The following is a 12,025-nucleotide window of genomic DNA, read 5'->3' as shown; positions in this document are numbered from 1 at the left end:
CACATAACTATACATGCAAAGTTAAAATTTAGCATACTTCATTTTACATAATTCTGTTGCAGCTTTTTCTGAATTGATTTAAGAAAAGCGATCATTTTGATAAAGATTCTATTTTTCTACTTTTACAAAAAAGATAAAGCCTCCCTCACAGTCCAAATTGTGGTCCTTTGCCTACTTGTGACACTGTATCTCTTACTTCTATTATCAAGCCTATAACATTCATACCAGGTGCAACTATTTAGTGACCTCGACATAGCTACTTATCTCGGGGGCTATTATCCCATGTATGTTTTACTACCTTTACAAGGATGTTCACAATTCTAGCGTTTTTAAAAATATTGACCTAATTGATAGAGAATGAGGCAAGCAATTAAAATATTGAGCTGTACATATTGTAAAATCACTTGAACCATAATTCACTTTTTTTAAAGTTCTCAAGACTTGATTGAGAGAAGGAAGAAAACTTTGTGCCTTAAATCACAAAACTATAATCAAGAGAATTACATTAGATAATGAAGTCTGAAATATCAGTGAATATATATTTATTTCTATTTTGTATATTTTTATGCAATCAAGTTTTTGCCATAGATAAAATATGTCATTTTTGTCATTATGAAATTCTTTATAGCAGGCAGGTTCCTCGTTATAGTCGGGCAAATTGTAAGTGCAAATATTGTGAAGAATTCTTAAATTTTGTATTCATTATTGGTGCATTTTTTCATTATAATAAGGTTAACTTGTTTTTCATATAGCACCTAGTAACACACCTTTGCTCTCTGTAAACGGAGCGAATAACGGATGTTTCTATTACCTAATTTAATTATACTTCATTTACAGTTCTCAATTATGGTAGTATATATTTCCAAATAGAGTTGACTTGCCGGAAGCTTTTTACTGTTATATTATAAAGACTTACAAAGCACATAGCCACCCCAGAAACAGGGCTTCCCAACTCTAACCTACCAATAAGGCAATACAACACAGTGCCAACACAGAAAAGACCTGTGCTGAAAACTGACAACACAAATACTTTTTAGCATTTTGTCTGGGCTATCAGTCTCCTCCTAATCTATTTTAAACCTTGCCCTAATAAAGTCATTACTTATTAATTCCCATATTTCCTATGATATATATATATATGCCCTATTTCCTCCCTTGGATAATCTAAGTGAATTTAGAAGCAGAACAATTATCTTTGATGACACAAAATTTTAGAAGGATATTAACTGTTTTGCAAGTCACACCAGCTTTCATATGTCACAATAAACTGGGTCTTTCTTATATTGAGGATATAATCCTATCAAGATTCATGTTGCTTTAGCATTCTATCTGTTCTAAAACTTTAAATAGAGCCCTAATCGTCAATTGTCTTTCTGTTGATTTCTGCTACAAGATTGCCTTGCTAGAGATTATTAGAACTAGCCACTATATTCTAGGATTAGGTTTGGGTAACTCTGAAGATAGCATTCTTGATACCTTCATAAAATCAACAAAACAATAGTTAAAGATAAAAATGAGAGGACTCACTTGCAAGGCAAGGAAAAATCGAGAAATGTCAAAGACCACAGTAGCAGCCTACTCAGTAATCCATTTGCACTAATGTTGTAAGTAGTCATCACTGTTCTATTTTAGCCCGTTTCTGGTTTAGTAAATTTATATCATGGTGACACAGTCTTCTGGGGTGATGGTATATAGAAGATGTAGTCCTTCCATCCGATGCAGTCTCTGCACAAAGCACATTACATTCAGTTTTTTCTGTAAATTGTACCAATACCCAGTGCACGTTTTGTACTTAGTTTTAAACCGTGTTGACCGGCTCTTGTATATCTTCAATCCTTACATTCTTAACCTATTTGTTCATCTGTATTAAGTTTTATTAAAAGTGCGGAGATGATCCGAAAACAATGCATGCTATTTGATTGGTCAATTTCTCTTTGTAACATATTTGTTGTATCTATTATTTTATGTAATCATTTGTGGTTTTAAAATGTTAACCGAATAAAGATTTCTTTGACTTGACACTAGATCTAAATCATACCAACTTTTCTCAGATTGCATCTTAAATCTATAACCTTCACAGGTCCCCTTATATTTAGCTTGCTTTACTTTAATTGTATGGAGTTCAACCAGTGGGCTCAAAATAAGCCCACCATCATTTCTACTGAGTCCAAGCTGCTCTTCTGGTGCATGCCTTTACGTATGCCCCCGTGTTAGCTTATTAACCAAAACTATATCCAACTTTTTACATTTGTCAGATGGCAAATGGGTGGGTGAAGGAAGAATGAGTTTAAAAAAAATAAACTTTGTATTGGTATTTTTAGAAACAGCACTGATTATACCATTATAGAATTAATTGGTTTCATAAAACTCTCTTCATTAATTGTTTTTTCTAGTATACAACAAGTATCTACGCTGGCTTTCCCTTTATTACCACTGGGAGAGTAAAGCTATCCCCCGTTTTGGGTGATCTTTCTTTTATGATAGGTTCACCCAGTCACAAGACTATCTTTTTAGCAGTTATAAAGCCGTCCTTGTCAACTAAATTCAATAATGCCATTTTTGTAGTCAAGTTACAATGGTGGCTCAGAACAGTGCATATTGTGTCTTTTATGGCACTCCAAAAAGTATGAATGGTTTTACATGTGTATGTCGTGTATAAAATCTCCCTTTTCTGTCTTGCTCCTCAAATACAATGGAAGGGCCCTTTTTAAGGTCTCGCCTGGCGTAGGCTGCGTGCATGCCCAGTCTCGCTGGCGAGATTTAATGAGATGTGGTATTTTCTGTAAGGGGCATTAAGCCCCGCCCTCTTTTCCATTTGCTGGCGTCACCGTTTATGGTAAACGGTGGCCAGCCATTGGAAAAGAGGTGTCGTGACATATTTGCTTGGCTATCTGAGCCGTCCCATTTGAACGGCCTCGCCTGCTTTGCGTTCGTCGCAAAAGGTTTCTTCTCTTTATGGGGCCAAACACATGGCCCCATAAAGATCAGAAGGAAAGCAGGCCGTCCAAGTGAGACGGCAGAAAAAGAGCCGAGCGCTTACAGACTTGTTTTCATTTGCAGCGCTGTCCACACGCTTGTTTTTCTTTTTTTGTTTAGCTTTTTTTCTGTCACCCCCAAAGCTGAAGCTGGACATGTGCAGGGCCGACAGCATTCTCTTCTGACAGGCCACACCAGGTAATAAGCAGGGCGAAACATGTTCTGCAGTGCGAATTTTGACAACGAAACTTTCGCAAACTTTTAGTTCTCACACACGTGCATGGCAGCGGCGGTGGAGGACTTGGAGAAGGGGAACACACACTTGGAAGGGATGAAGGGGGGTGGGGTGGGAGAAGAAAACTTGTCACCACTTTGACTTGCCATCCCCCAGGTCCTCCCCAACATGTCATAACAGAGCTGCCATTTTATGGAGCTGTCCGCAGCTTTCCCAGCCATGGCGCTGCCGGCGACCTTCATCTGAAGCCACCGGGCCAAGATCAGACACCTAGTCAAGGGCCCCCCGCCGCTGCCTTGCAGGCCGTTTGCCTGTCAAGCCGCATCAGGGGGTGAGCGCCGCCGGGAGCACGGACCCATCCCCTCGGGCGCTTGTCCACAGGGCCGGTGGTGCACTGTGTGCACGGTGGGGGCCAGAGTTAAGGATCTCGCAAGTGGGCGGCAAACGGCTTCCCAGGCTGTGCGGGATCAAAGTTTATTTGCACGGTTCTCGTCCGTTGTGTGTTGTGTGATGTTTCAGCCGATCAGGGATGGGGAGGGGAGGGGTGTACTCGCACAGAATTAATATCTCCCTCTCCCTCATCCCACTCCCTCCCCAAATCTAAGACATAACAGTTTCAATGACACGGCGGGGGCACGGTTCAGATGTCACTGCATGCACACACAGGAGGAACACACAGGTAGTGGCTGCAGCTGGAGCCGAGGAGCTGAGTGCTCCTCACTGAAGGCCCGCAGCAGCACATGGAGGCGCTTGCACTCTCCCTCCGTGGCACACAACCCGAGGACAGGCCAGCCGCAGCCGGGAGGCGATCACGCAGGTGGTTGTGCAAGGACACCAGCCCTCCTTCTATCTGTCTGTCTTTTGTGTCCATTTATGTTGCTGTGTGTCTGTCAGTTTATACCTGCTCTCATACTTCTCAGCCTGTTTGTGTATCATTATGCCTGTTTGCTCTGTCTGTCTGTCGGCAGTCTCCATCACTCTACACTTGCCATTGGCGTGTTTTGATTCGTTATATGTGTAGCCTGCTTTTACAAGAGTCCGTTCTCTTTGTAAACACATGCACATGGTCCACAGACAGGTGTAATCCCGGGCGATGTTCACCACGGTGCTGGTTTGCACAACTCTCTTAGAAACTAAAGTACCGTATTGTGTTTCACATCTACCAATCCGACTCTACATCAAATTGTAAAACCGTTATTTTGCCAAACTGTTTTTCTCACGAGAAGCCTTTCTCAATAAGACACATTTCTCTTCTGCTTGGATCGTGAAAAGATTGTGCTTAAATCACCATTCGAGCTTCTGTGTGGTATATCACACGTACTGTTATTCCCACCAGAATATTTCAGAAGGACCCTGTCCTGCTAATACATTTATTACAGATGACGGTCCCCCTGGTGCTTAGCCCGGACAGCTGTTTGTTTAGTGCGCTTCGCTTTGATGCACGTACGTGCATGCAAGGCACCCGCAGCAGGCTAGTGCAATGCATGCACAGCGAGCTGGTCAGTAGAGTTTGCATTTTAAATAGAGATCGATTCAACATGGCTTTTGATGTTATTAAAGCTTCGCTCGAGGCAGACCTGGAGCAACACTGGCAGACCGATCTAATGACACAGTCGGGCTGGGGCTACTAACGTCAGACTAACAGAACATGAATGGAAACTCTAGAAAGTGTTACCATTGATAATGGCCTTTTCATTGGTTATGCAGCATTGGGAAATTATCTCATGACAATGTCTACTAGATCACCCCTTACTGCTGTTTGGGTTAATATTGTAAAACATTGTAAAACATTCAGAAGTAGAATTGGTACATTCGTTGCTTAGAATTGGAGTGAGCTAATAGTGAATAATTAAATCTCCACCTACCAACATTTTGCCCAACTACATCACATTATGCACTGGTGATAAATGGGGCGAGGTTGGAGACGTTGGATAGTACCGATTTTAGATTTAATCAAATTATCAATTAGAATTAAAAGAAAAGTAATCAAAGCTGGTCTGAAATCCATGAACAGGCAAGACGAACATGTATTTCCTTACTCCCAGATTACTAAATCTCTGCGAGTGAGAGCGTTTTCTGCTTTCAACTGCACACCTGAAAGCTTTGGTCATGACTATATTTACATTTAGAATTACAGTCTAAAAGGGGGCCTACGTTTGATTGTAGTCTCCTGCTAAAATCAGATAATCTGAGGTGCAAAATTAGGAATTTAATTGAACTGCATCATGTACTTACGAGACGATGGATGCAATTTGAAGGTGAGTAAAAACATATACCCCGGGCCACTGGAACTGTGCAGCGATTTCCGCATAATTATATTAATCATTAATGGATCAAGAGCTGGTAAAAACCCGGCAACATGTGTTGGTGCACAGTGGAAGGCCCTTCGCAAAGGATGACTAGTCACCTTTCTGTTGTTTATTGCTATATTTGTTTTAAACTATGCCCAGAGAGAGTTAAGAAGTGTAAAAATGACAAAATAATGGAGTAATACCTTCAGATCAAGTTTGTTTTCATGGTTAAATGGTTAGTTAAAAGCATTGCATACCACTGAAACCAAAATCAAGTACATTCAGAATGTTAAAACTGCTCAAAACAGTAAAAAAAACTATTGACATTTTTAACATTAAACAGTGCATTCTAGGTTTGTGCAAAATATCCTGCAATTAAAATACTATTACATAAAAAGTAATTTCAAATTAAGCAAGAATTTGTTTTCATCCTGACCGAGGGGCCAGAGTGATCATGGTCTATAGTCGTATCGTAACTTAAGGTGCAAGTCTGTGGTGCAGCTAAAGGCATAAATCTAGCTACCTTGAAGTACCTGATCATGTGTTTTGACCTATAGAAATGTTACATTTTACTCCGGGCCCTAAATATTTTTTAGTAATTTCTTTAAATAGCGGCATTAAAAACTTTATCCCCTTGCAAGCTGCAAACTAGGGGTACAGACGTGCCACTTAACCAAGTAGGTACCGCTTCCCTGCATGAGCCTATTTCCAGGTTTCTGAGGATTAGTTTTAGGAGAATTTTCCTTTTTTTGCCAAGGGTACTGGAGAAATAGAAGATGTGGGCTAGTGACTCTTGATTATATCCACAAAGTCGCGAAGTTGGATTTTGTGACTGATGTTTCCAGAAGATCTTTTGTCTCCATGTTGCCAAAATGAAATAACTAATAACATGAACTGGTGCTTTAATACCATCGAAAAATGTGCTGCCAGGTACTCCTGGGGGTGTAAGTTGTTATAAGAGTTTCACTGGCCAGGCGTGTCACCTTCACACAAATATGTTCTTATCTATTTGGCGAGATGAGATCCGAGTTGACATATCTAGTGCTTAATTAAATGCAGATTTTCAAATGCTTGCTGCCCAGGCTTCTTGCATACCTAGATCATAAACGGCCTGATTTAGATGATTTCCCCAAAAGCCTTTTAAGTTGCTGTTACTCAATTTCCAGCCAACATAGGATGTTAATGGATCGCCTTTCAGAAGCTTGTAGTCTCCAGCACAGTTTGATAAACGCGCTCTTACACTGGCATGCTTGATTGCTCACGCCAAACTCAAGGCGTACTTGGGCTGATTAAGCTCACTTTGGGATATTAAACACAGATTTATTAACTTTTGTTTGGATCTTGTTAAGAGTGGCTATTTCCCGACCCTGCATAATTCCATACCGTAGGACAACATTGGCGCTACCTGAGCAGACATAACCGTGAGCAGATGGGTGAATGATGGACAGTTCAGTTTCTATTATAATGTTTTGAACCTATAAATTAGCGACTGTGCTTTTGCCTAGATAGCATCTAGTTAGCATTACTCCATATGACCTGCAAATACTATCAGAAAATGTGCTGTATTATGCAGCATACCTTGCCTTTTCTTGCTGCATAATTTAGTCAACCCTGTTGTATAATTTGGTCCTCGACTGCCACATAATTCCAGTGGGCCTGCAAATACTTCTAGCTGGCTATGTGGCACCATAGGATGAATGCCACTGCTGAGATATGCAGCGATGTGTAGGCTAGGACTTGGAAGCCTCAAAATGTTGACTTGGCTTTACATATGGGATATAGTACCCCTTAACATGTATTATATGGATATTGCAAGTCATCAAGGAGTTCCATTACCATATTGAGGAACGAAGCTGAAGGCTGAGTTCCTTTATAAGGTTATGGAACTCTGAGGTGACTTACAATATCCTTATCCGGTACGACCGGGAGTTCTTTTTTCCTTAAAATACATGGTCACAACTTCACCTTTACCACAAACCACTTAAATCCTTGGTGCGTAGTGTGAGAAGTTGGCCTGGTATATGCTGTCCACTAATTAAAGTGGGCACCTTGCGCCAGTCCAAACAACCCTTATAGTGGTTTAAGAGGTCAAAGATAACCTTAGAAAGCTACCCAAGTGGTAGCTGTGGAGAGCAGCCTTCAGGCTTAGCCTTGAAGGAATGTTAAGCAACTTGTTTTACCAGAATGCAATCTTGTTGGATTGGTTAAATGAAAGGAGAACCACACAGTAGTTATAACAAGCATTTGCAATGCAATTGGTCTCGCATTTACACAAGTTTAAGCTGTTGGCAATGTCAATGACTATGCCTTTTATTTATGTTTTAAAAACGAAAACAAAAATAAAAGGCATTGTTATTTGCAATGTCAGTTGCTCAAACTCGCGTAACTGCGAGACCTATTGCATTGCAAATGCTTGTTTCATATGCCAGAGATGCCACAGAGATCGATGTAATGTAAGTATTAATATTGAATCATGTGTTAGGGAGTAGATATTTCTGATCCAAATGTGCCATCAGCACGAGGTTCCATTCCACATCCTTGATAGGCCCATCATCTTTGTCCCATTTCGCTTTTAACTTTTGAAATGTATCAGGTGTGTTGATAATTAGAGATTTATATATAGTTGATCTTCAAACACACAAGGGCAATTGGGATATAGTTCGGCTTCCAATGGACTGTATTTTACTATATCAATATCATACTTTATGTATGGCATAATCGTGTGTTGTAACTGCAAGTATTTAAAGAATTGTGAATGTTCTAGGTGAAAGTCTTCTTGCATACCCTCAAAGGATTTCATTGTGTTAGAATTGTTTAGATTTCCCACGGTTGATATGACTAGGTAGTCCAATTCCTTGAATCCATTTAATGTATGTACTTGTGGGAACCAAGTGACATTATACAGATGGGTCTCACCTGTTTTAATCTTGTCCCATTTTATTTAAGTGAAGCCTTCCATAAATTCACAACATCGTTGCTGCAAGAGCACCCTGAGGTAGATTTCTTCCATATAGATAGTGTTGGAGAAGTTGCTATCTGTTGCCCGCTGTTCCACTCTATATGCTGGATCTTCCGCCTAACCACATATCCAGTCATTGATCACCAGCAAATGAGCAGCCCTGTACTATGACTCCAGGGCCATCATGAGTACTGATAGTCCATCGTATGTCGATTTTGAAGCATTTGAAAAAGGCCACTCTGGGGTGACCTCCCTATCACCTAAATGCTCTTTGCTGTCTTATTAAGAATGCAAGAATAGTATTCTACAGGTGGAAGGGGTAGTTTTGGAGTATGTATATAATTTTGGGAAAGAGAATCATGCGTAATGTGTCCCATTACTATACAACTTTATCAAAAATATGCTCAGTTAAGTCGGTGGCAGGAAGCAATAGTTGTTTCGAGTCTAAGATAGAAAGAAGCCCCAGCAAGGAAGTGACTTTAGGCCTGAATGGGGTGTGGACCAAAAAGAAAACATGGTAGTATTAATTGGCTTTAGCTGTCTTACATTTGTTTTTCTACGTATGTGTTTCTAGGTTTTGACTGCCATTTTCCACTGTGCCGTACATTCAGGCTTATACTTACTCCATCAACAGCGTTCACCATTTTTACACAGATGATTAGCAGAAGCCATGTTGTTATTCTACCAGGGAGCTCGCAGGTGGGTTCAACTCCTTGCCACCTTCAGCAGATCCAGTGAATTAAGCACAGCTATGATCCACATGTTAGTTGTTTGGACTATTGAAGCCAATGTTTGATAATATTGGGTTAGCCAATAATTTGCAGTTAAATTCTGAGCTGGAACGTTTTGATCAAGCTCTGTTTGTAGTAACAGCGGTTCTCCAAAAGTCTCTAGATTGGATACATGTGAAAGGTTGGACTGAAGGGCAAGATGATCTGATCATTCTAAAGCTATCGCCTGTCTCCCCTGAATATCCTCAGAACTTCTCAAGATGGGGTCTAACATGTAGACTGTTTTTATAGTACTAAGATTAAAAAAAAATCAAAAAGATTATTCACCTGAACATGTTCAGGTAACTTTATCAGATATTGAAATCACCCAGAATATTTTTAGTGGCTTGCAAATCAGAAGGGTAGCTGGGTTCCACACAGGCAGGTCCAAATGTAGTAGCAAAGGCATACTAGGAGACCAATTAGGAGTACAAGAAATATTGGTTGAAAGTGTCTCATCTAATTAATATCTAGTAGAGGAATGCGACTGACTAAAACATATTTAGTACTTCTATCGGTCTTTCCAGTACCCCTTTTATTGTCATGATTTAGATACATTATGTCTCAGTACTAACTGCAGTGCTATAGTCCTTTCTTTCGACTTCCTAAATTGTGTTCTAATTTCTGGGGGCAGAATTTATCATCTTTGGCTTTTAACACTATTGCACTCTATGGACACATGCAATTAGCACCATTAGAATTTCTCTCACCTGTGTTTCCAACCACTAAAATGTACCACTGGTGGTAAATATCACAATTCATGTTGCTATTTCCGCAGGATTGAAAAATGTGTACTGTTGGTTATGCTTGGTTGTAATATTATTTTGCAGTATTGGACAGTTACCTACATCTGGATGAGGAGTAAGCCTGATGTAGACAAAAATGTATATCTCCTCTTGGCTCTCCATTGGTAGCATTGGTTGAGTGGTAAAGGTCGAGCTCATGGAACATTGCCGAAGATTGGTACCAGATATACAATGACAGGTGTGTTACCAAAGTTAATAAAGATAATTTTTCATTCAGAGGTATTAAGTTTAAAAAGGAATTTATATTTTGAGAAATGTAATTTGAATAATGTAGTAAAGGTTAGCCGCAATGAAGAACACCAGCAGGTCTTGGCTCTAAATGTTTCTGATATTTTACCCAAATCACATTGACACAAAGATAGTGGCTCAGCACCTGCAGAAAGGGTTTACTGGCCTTTTGTTAGGTCTTTGAGCCAGTATTTTTGTGCGGTCATTTCAGCCTAATAGATAGCGCCAGCATTGTCACTAAGGCTGAAATGTTTTTAATCGAGTTTTTGGTGAAAAGTGTAGAAGATAGCTTCTTGTTGGTCTTTCCACGTTCAATCAATCAAGAGTTTATAAAGCGCACTATTCACCCGTGACGGTCTCAAGGCGCGGGGGGGGGAGCAGCTCCAGATCAATCAAAGAGCCAGGTCTTGAGGTCCTTCCTGAAAGTGTGCAGGGTTGGGGAGCGTCTGATGTTCACGGGGAGCTCATTCCACGTCTTGGCTCCAATGTAGGAGAAGGCTCTCGTGCCTGTTCTGCATCTGCAGATGCCGGGGACCTCTGCCAGGGCGAGGTCGACAGAGTGGAGGTTCCTTTTGGATACATGGAAGGATACTCTCTCGTTGAGGTTTATGGGTCCGATGTTGTTGAGAGCTTTGTAGGCGTGGGTGAGGAGCTTGAAGGTGACCCTCTTCTCGACAGGGAGCCAGCGGAGGTCTCGCAGGTGTTGGGTCATGTGTTCGTGACGAGGAGTACTGAGGACGAGTCTGGCGGTGGCGTTTTGGTTGGTCTGGAGTCTGTGTGAAGTAGAGCTCTGTTGATTCCGGCATATAAGGCTTTGCCGTAGTCCAGTCTGCTGGTTATGAGCGCGTGGGTGATGGTCTTTCTGAAGTCGTGGGGGATCCATTTAAAGGTCTTGCGGAGGATTCGCAGGCAGTTGAAGCTGGTGGAGGCAATGGCGTTGATCTGGCGGTTCATGGAGAGGGAGGAGTCGAGGATGATGCCGAGGTTTGATGTGTGGTCTGTAGGAATGGATGGATTCCCGAGGGCAGGGGGCCACCAGGCTTTGTCCCAGGCGGAGGTGCAGGGTCCGAGGATGAGGATTTCGGTCTTCTCTCAGTTGAGCTGCAGACAGCGGTCTTTCATCCAGGCTGCTACATTCTTCATTCCTTCCTGGATACAGAGTCTGGTGTCTTCGGGGTTCTTCGTGAGTGAGAGGATGAGCTGGGTGTCGTCGGCATAGGAAACAATGCTGAGCCCATGCTGTCTCATGATGGCGGCGAGGGGGGACATGTAAATGTTGAAGAGCATTGGGATGAGTGATGATCCTTGGCCTGGACTTTTTCTCTTATGAAGGTCCGTTTGGTGTCTCTTAAGCACTGGTGGTAGTCCTTGAGGGCGCTCCTGTGGTTGTTCCGTGCTTCCGTGGTTTTCTGGTTTCGCCAGGTTTTCTCTAGGCGTCTGCACGTGCGTCTGGCTTCATATAGTTCTGTGGTGAACCAGGCAGCCTTCAGAGGGCGTTGTTTGGCGGGGTGGCGGAGAGGTGCGAGTTTGTCGGCACAGCGGGAGATCCAGCGGTGAAGTTCTGTGGCTGCGGAGTTGGTGTCAGGCGCGGGGGGGATCTTGGAGGAGGCTGGTGATGAGGAGATCCTCTGTGACCTTGTTCCAGCTCCTTCGTGGGGGTTGCGAGGCAGGCTTGGGTGCGGTGGTAGTATTGAAGGGGAAGTGGACGCAGTGGTGGTCCGTCCAGAGGGGCTGGGTGGTGTCGCTGAAACTGATGTTTG

The 12,025-nt window shown here is 41.9% G+C and overlaps 1 protein-coding gene across 2 annotated transcripts in view; it reads left to right on the top strand.

Annotated features, from left to right (window-relative positions):
• The window catches only part of WDR11 (WD repeat domain 11), a 671,833-nt gene that overhangs the window by 86,228 nt on the left and 573,580 nt on the right, over positions 1-12,025 (top strand). The window lies entirely within an intron of this gene.

This window comes from Triturus cristatus, chromosome 1_2, assembly GCF_964204655.1.
Source record: "Triturus cristatus chromosome 1_2, aTriCri1.1, whole genome shotgun sequence".
NCBI classification, from domain to species: Eukaryota; Metazoa; Chordata; class Amphibia; order Caudata; family Salamandridae; genus Triturus; species Triturus cristatus.
This window is presented reverse-complemented; position numbering and strand designations above follow the sequence as displayed.